The sequence below is a fragment of the Lytechinus variegatus genome, chromosome 7 (assembly GCF_018143015.1).
Source record: "Lytechinus variegatus isolate NC3 chromosome 7, Lvar_3.0, whole genome shotgun sequence".
Lineage (NCBI taxonomy): Eukaryota > Metazoa > Echinodermata > Echinoidea > Temnopleuroida > Toxopneustidae > Lytechinus > Lytechinus variegatus.
In genome coordinates, this window is record NC_054746.1 from 12,171,089 (window position 1) to 12,179,244 (window position 8,156).

The window sequence follows — 8,156 nt, forward strand, 5'->3', positions numbered from 1 at the left end:
TTCGGGGGCAATTTTGGAAAAAAAATATTTTAACCAATTATGGCCAATTTTGGCCAATTTTCCATGTCGCGGGTGGGGCGAGGGGTCGAAAATTCAAACTCCTTGGATCTTGTCGATTCTCGCTATAATGATCGGTTAGGATGCCAAAACATCCCAGGGAGCGAAGACGGCTGCTCTGGGGGGGATTCGGGGGCAATTTTGGAAAAAAAATATTTTAACCAATTATGGCCAATTTTGGCCAATTTTCCATGTCGCGGGTGGGGCGAGGGGTCGAAAATTCAAACTCCTTGGATCTTGTCGATTCTCGCTATAATGATCGGTTAGGATGCCAAAACATCCCAGGGAGCGAAGACGGCTGCTCTGGGGGGGTTTCGGGGGCAATTTTGGAAAAAAAAATATTTTAACCAATTATGGCCAATTTTGGCCAATTTTCCATGTCGCGGGTGGGGCGAGGGGTCGAAAATTCAAACTCCTTGGATCTTGTCGATTCTCGCTATAATGATCGGTTAGGATGCCAAAACATCCCAGGGAGCGAAGACGGCTGCTCTGGGGGGGATTCGGGGGCAATTTTGGAAAAAAAATATTTTAACCAATTATGGCCAATTTTGGCCAATTTTCCATGTCGCGGGTGGGGCGAGGGGTCGAAAATTCAAACTCCTTGGATCTTGTCGATTCTCGCTATAATGATCGGTTAGGATGCCAAAACATCCCAGGGAGCGAAGACGGCTGCTCTGGGGGGGTTTCGGGGGCAATTTTGGAAAAAAAATATTTTAACCAATTATGGCCAATTTTGGCCAATTTTCCATGTCGCGGGTGGGGCGAGGGGTCGAAAATTCAAACTCCTTGGATCTTGTCGATTCTCGCTATAATGATCGGTTAGGATGCCAAAACATCCCAGGGAGCGAAGACGGCTGCTCTGGGGGGTTTCGGGGGCAATTTTGGAAAAAAAATATTTTAACCAATTATGGCCAATTTTGGCCAATTTTCCATGTCGCGGGTGGGGCGAGGGGTGGAAAATTCAAACTCCTTGGATCTTGTCGATTCTCGCTATAATGATCGGTTAGGATGCCAAAACATCCCAGGGAGCGAAGACGGCTGCTCTGGGGGGGTTTCGGGGGCAATTTTGGAAAAAAAATATTTTAACCAATTATGGCCAATTTTGGCCAATTTTCCATGTCGCGGGTGGGGCGAGGGGTCGAAAATTCAAACTCCTTGGATCTTGTCGATTCTCGCTATAATGATCGGTTAGGATGCCAAAACATCCCAGGGAGCGAAGACGGCTGCTCTGGGGGGGTTTCGGGGGCAATTTTGGAAAAAAAATATTTTAACCAATTATGGCCAATTTTGGCCAATTTTCCATGTCGCGGGTGGGGCGAGGGGTCGAAAATTCAAACTCCTTGGATCTTGTCGATTCTCGCTATAATGATCGGTTAGGATGCCAAAACATCCCAGGGAGCGAAGACGGCTGCTCTGGGGGGGTTTCGGGGGCAATTTTGGAAAAAAAATATTTTAACCAATTATGGCCAATTTTGGCCAATTTTCCATGTCGCGGGTGGGGCGAGGGGTCGAAAATTCAAACTCCTTGGATCTTGTCGATTCTCGCTATAATGATCGGTTAGGATGCCAAAACATCCCAGGGAGCGAAGACGGCTGCTCTGGGGGGGATTCGGGGGCAATTTTGGAAAAAAAATATTTTAACCAATTATGGCCAATTTTGGCCAATTTTCCATGTCGCGGGTGGGGCGAGGGGTCGAAAATTCAAACTCCTTGGATCTTGTCGATTCTCGCTATAATGATCGGTTAGGATGCCAAAACATCCCAGGGAGCGAAGACGGCTGCTCTGGGGGGTTTCGGGGGCAATTTTGGAAAAAAAATATTTTAACCAATTATGGCCAATTTTGGCCAATTTTCCATGTCGCGGGTGGGGCGAGGGGTCGAAAATTCAAACTCCTTGGATCTTGTCGATTCTCGCTATAATGATCGGTTAGGATGCCAAAACATCCCAGGGAGCGAAGACGGCTGCTCTGGGGGGGTTTCGGGGGCAATTTTGGAAAAAAAATATTTTAACCAATTATGGCCAATTTTGGCCAATTTTCCATGTCGCGGGTGGGGCGAGGGGTCGAAAATTCAAACTCCTTGGATCTTGTCGATTCTCGCTATAATGATCGGTTAGGATGCCAAAACATCCCAGGGAGCGAAGACGGCTGCTCTGGGGGGGTTTCGGGGGCAATTTTGGAAAAAAAATATTTTAACCAATTATGGCCAATTTTGGCCAATTTTCCATGTCGCGGGTGGGGCGAGGGGTCGAAAATTCAAACTCCTTGGATCTTGTCGATTCTCGCTATAATGATCGGTTAGGATGCCAAAACATCCCAGGGAGCGAAGACGGCTGCTCTGGGGGGGTTTCGGGGGCAATTTTGGAAAAAAATATTTTAACCAATTATGGCCAATTTTGGCCAATTTTCCATGTCGCGGGTGGGGCGAGGGGTCGAAAATTCAAACTCCTTGGATCTTGTCGATTCTCGCTATAATGATCGGTTAGGATGCCAAAACATCCCAGGGAGCGAAGACGGCTGCTCTGGGGGGGTTTCGGGGGCAATTTTGGAAAAAAAATATTTTAACCAATTATGGCCAATTTTGGCCAATTTTCCATGTCGCGGGTGGGGCGAGGGGTCGAAAATTCAAACTCCTTGGATCTTGTCGATTCTCGCTATAATGATCGGTTAGGATGCCAAAACATCCCAGGGAGCGAAGACGGCTGCTCTGGGGGGATTCGGGGGCAATTTTGGAAAAAAAATATTTTAACCAATTATGGCCAATTTTGGCCAATTTTCCATGTCGCGGGTGGGGCGAGGGGTCGAAAATTCAAACTCCTTGGATCTTGTCGATTCTCGCTATAATGATCGGTTAGGATGCCAAAACATCCCAGGGAGCGAAGACGGCTGCTCTGGGGGGGTTTCGGGGGCAATTTTGGAAAAAAAATATTTTAACCAATTATGGCCAATTTTGGCCAATTTTCCATGTCGCGGGTGGGGCGAGGGGTCGAAAATTCAAACTCCTTGGATCTTGTCGATTCTCGCTATAATGATCGGTTAGGATGCCAAAACATCCCAGGGAGCGAAGACGGCTGCTCTGGGGGGGTTTCGGGGGCAATTTTGGAAAAAAAATATTTTAACCAATTATGGCCAATTTTGGCCAATTTTCCATGTCGCGGGTGGGGCGAGGGGTGGAAAATTCAAACTCCTTGGATCTTGTCGATTCTCGCTATAATGATCGGTTAGGATGCCAAAACATCCCAGGGAGCGAAGACGGCTGCTCTGGGGGGGATTCGGGGGCAATTTTGGAAAAAAAATATTTTAACCAATTATGGCCAATTTTGGCCAATTTTCCATGTCGCGGGTGGGGCGAGGGGTCGAAAATTCAAACTCCTTGGATCTTGTCGATTCTCGCTATAATGATCGGTTAGGATGCCAAAACATCCCAGGGAGCGAAGACGGCTGCTCTGGGGGGGTTTCGGGGCAATTTTGGAAAAAAAATATTTTAACCAATTATGGCCAATTTTGGCCAATTTTCCATGTCGCGGGTGGGGCGAGGGGTCGAAAATTCAAACTCCTTGGATCTTGTCGATTCTCGCTATAATGATCGGTTAGGATGCCAAAACATCCCAGGGAGCGAAGACGGCTGCTCTGGGGGGGTTTCGGGGGCAATTTTGGAAAAAAAATATTTTAACCAATTATGGCCAATTTTGGCCAATTTTCCATGTCGCGGGTGGGGCGAGGGGTCGAAAATTCAAACTCCTTGGATCTTGTCGATTCTCGCTATAATGATCGGTTAGGATGCCAAAACATCCCAGGGAGCGAAGACGGCTGCTCTGGGGGGGTTTCGGGGGCAATTTTGGAAAAAAAATATTTTAACCAATTATGGCCAATTTTGGCCAATTTTCCATGTCGCGGGTGGGGCGAGGGGTCGAAAATTCAAACTCCTTGGATCTTGTCGATTCTCGCTATAATGATCGGTTAGGATGCCAAAACATCCCAGGGAGCGAAGACGGCTGCTCTGGGGGGGATTCGGGGGCAATTTTGGAAAAAAAATATTTTAACCAATTATGGCCAATTTTGGCCAATTTTCCATGTCGCGGGTGGGGCGAGGGGTCGAAAATTCAAACTCCTTGGATCTTGTCGATTCTCGCTATAATGATCGGTTAGGATGCCAAAACATCCCAGGGAGCGAAGACGGCTGCTCTGGGGGGGTTTCGGGGGCAATTTTGGAAAAAAAATATTTTAACCAATTATGGCCAATTTTGGCCAATTTTCCATGTCGCGGGTGGGGCGAGGGGTGGAAAATTCAAACTCCTTGGATCTTGTCGATTCTCGCTATAATGATCGGTTAGGATGCCAAAACATCCCAGGGAGCGAAGACGGCTGCTCTGGGGGGGATTCGGGGGCAATTTTGGAAAAAAAATATTTTAACCAATTATGGCCAATTTTGGCCAATTTTCCATGTCGCGGGTGGGGCGAGGGGTGGAAAATTCAAACTCCTTGGATCTTGTCGATTCTCGCTATAATGATCGGTTAGGATGCCAAAACATCCCAGGGAGCGAAGACGGCTGCTCTGGGGGGGTTTCGGGGGCAATTTTGGAAAAAAAATATTTTAACCAATTATGGCCAATTTTGGCCAATTTTCCATGTCGCGGGTGGGGCGAGGGGTCGAAAATTCAAACTCCTTGGATCTTGTCGATTCTCGCTATAATGATCGGTTAGGATGCCAAAACATCCCAGGGAGCGAAGACGGCTGCTCTGGGGGGGTTTCGGGGGCAATTTTGGAAAAAAAATATTTTAACCAATTATGGCCAATTTTGGCCAATTTTCCATGTCGCGGGTGGGGCGAGGGGTCGAAAATTCAAACTCCTTGGATCTTGTCGATTCTCGCTATAATGATCGGTTAGGATGCCAAAACATCCCAGGGAGCGAAGACGGCTGCTCTGGGGGGGTTTCGGGGGCAATTTGGAAAAAAAATATTTTAACCAATTATGGCCAATTTTGGCCAATTTTCCATGTCGCGGGTGGGGCGAGGGGTCGAAAATTCAAACTCCTTGGATCTTGTCGATTCTCGCTATAATGATCGGTTAGGATGCCAAAACATCCCAGGGAGCGAAGACGGCTGCTCTGGGGGGTTTCGGGGGCAATTTTGGAAAAAAAATATTTTAACCAATTATGGCCAATTTTGGCCAATTTTCCATGTCGCGGGTGGGGCGAGGGGTCGAAAATTCAAACTCCTTGGATCTTGTCGATTCTCGCTATAATGATCGGTTAGGATGCCAAAACATCCCAGGGAGCGAAGACGGCTGCTCTGGGGGGGTTTCGGGGGCAATTTTGGAAAAAAAATATTTTAACCAATTATGGCCAATTTTGGCCAATTTTCCATGTCGCGGGTGGGGCGAGGGGTGGAAAATTCAAACTCCTTGGATCTTGTCGATTCTCGCTATAATGATCGGTTAGGATGCCAAAACATCCCAGGGAGCGAAGACGGCTGCTCTGGGGGGGTTTCGGGGGCAATTTTGGAAAAAAAATATTTTAACCAATTATGGCCAATTTTGGCCAATTTTCCATGTCGCGGGTGGGGCGAGGGGTGGAAAATTCAAACTCCTTGGATCTTGTCGATTCTCGCTATAATGATCGGTTAGGATGCCAAAACATCCCAGGGAGCGAAGACGGCTGCTCTGGGGGGGTTTCGGGGGCAATTTTGGAAAAAAAATATTTTAACCAATTATGGCCAATTTTGGCCAATTTTCCATGTCGCGGGTGGGGCGAGGGGTCGAAAATTCAAACTCCTTGGATCTTGTCGATTCTCGCTATAATGATCGGTTAGGATGCCAAAACATCCCAGGGAGCGAAGACGGCTGCTCTGGGGGGGTTTCGGGGGCAATTTTGGAAAAAAAAATATTTTAACCAATTATGGCCAATTTTGGCCAATTTTCCATGTCGCGGGTGGGGCGAGGGGTCGAAAATTCAAACTCCTTGGATCTTGTCGATTCTCGCTATAATGATCGGTTAGGATGCCAAAACATCCCAGGGAGCGAAGACGGCTGCTCTGGGGGGGTTCGGGGGCAATTTTGGAAAAAAAATATTTTAACCAATTATGGCCAATTTTGGCCAATTTTCCATGTCGCGGGTGGGGCGAGGGTGGAAAATTCAAACTCCTTGGATCTTGTCGATTCTCGCTATAATGATCGGTTAGGATGCCAAAACATCCCAGGGAGCGAAGACGGCTGCTCTGGGGGGGTTTCGGGGGCAATTTTGGAAAAAAAATATTTTAACCAATTATGGCCAATTTTGGCCAATTTTCCATGTCGCGGGTGGGGCGAGGGGTCGAAAATTCAAACTCCTTGGATCTTGTCGATTCTCGCTATAATGATCGGTTAGGATGCCAAAACATCCCAGGGGGAGCGAAGACGGCTGCTCTGGGGGGGTTTCGGGGGCAATTTTGGAAAAAAAATATTTTAACCAATTATGGCCAATTTTGGCCAATTTTCCATGTCGCGGGTGGGGCGAGGGGTCGAAAATTCAAACTCCTTGGATCTTGTCGATTCTCGCTATAATGATCGGTTAGGATGCCAAAACATCCCAGGGAGCGAAGACGGCTGCTCTGGGGGGGTTTCGGGGGCAATTTTGGAAAAAAAATATTTTAACCAATTATGGCCAATTTTGGCCAATTTTCCATGTCGCGGGTGGGGCGAGGGTGGAAAATTCAAACTCCTTGGATCTTGTCGATTCTCGCTATAATGATCGGTTAGGATGCCAAAACATCCCAGGGAGCGAAGACGGCTGCTCTGGGGGGTTTCGGGGGCAATTTTGGAAAAAAAATATTTTAACCAATTATGGCCAATTTTGGCCAATTTTCCATGTCGCGGGTGGGGCGAGGGGTCGAAAATTCAAACTCCTTGGATCTTGTCGATTCTCGCTATAATGATCGGTTAGGATGCCAAAACATCCCAGGGAGCGAAGACGGCTGCTCTGGGGGGGTTTCGGGGGCAATTTTGGAAAAAAAATATTTTAACCAATTATGGCCAATTTTGGCCAATTTTCCATGTCGCGGGTGGGGCGAGGGGTCGAAAATTCAAACTCCTTGGATCTTGTCGATTCTCGCTATAATGATCGGTTAGGATGCCAAAACATCCCAGGGAGCGAAGACGGCTGCTCTGGGGGGGTTTCGGGGGCAATTTTGGAAAAAAAATATTTTAACCAATTATGGCCAATTTTGGCCAATTTTCCATGTCGCGGGTGGGCGAGAGGGTCGAAAATTCAAACTCCCTGGATCTTGTCGATTCTCGCTATAATGATCGGTTAGGATGCCAAAACATCCCAGGGAGCGAAGACGGCTGCTCTGGGGGGGTTTCGGGGGCAATTTTGGAAAAAAAATATTTTAACCAATTATGGCCAATTTTGGCCAATTTTCCATGTCGCGGGTGGGGCGAGGGGTCGAAAATTCAAACTCCTTGGATCTTGTCGATTCTCGCTATAATGATCGGTTAGGATGCCAAAACATCCCAGGGAGCGAAGACGGCTGCTCTGGGGGGGTTTCGGGGGCAATTTTGGAAAAAAAATATTTTAACCAATTATGGCCAATTTTGGCCAATTTTCCATGTCGCGGGTGGGGCGAGGGGTCGAAAATTCAAACTCCTTGGATCTTGTCGATTCTCGCTATAATGATCGGTTAGGATGCCAAAACATCCCAGGGAGCGAAGACGGCTGCTCTGGGGGGGTTTCGGGGCAATTTTGGAAAAAAAATATTTTAACCAATTATGGCCAATTTTGGCCAATTTTCCATGTCGCGGGTGGGGCGAGGGGTCGAAAATTCAAACTCCTTGGATCTTGTCGATTCTCGCTATAATGATCGGTTAGGATGCCAAAACATCCCAGGGAGCGAAGACGGCTGCTCTGGGGGGGTTTCGGGGGCAATTTTGGAAAAAAATATTTTAACCAATTATGGCCAATTTTGGCCAATTTTCCATGTCGCGGGTGGGGCGAGGGGTCGAAAATTCAAACTCCTTGGATCTTGTCGATTCTCGCTATAATGATCGGTTAGGATGCCAAAACATCCCAGGGAGCGAAGACGGCTGCTCTGGGGGGTTTCGGGGGCAATTTTGGAAAAAAAAT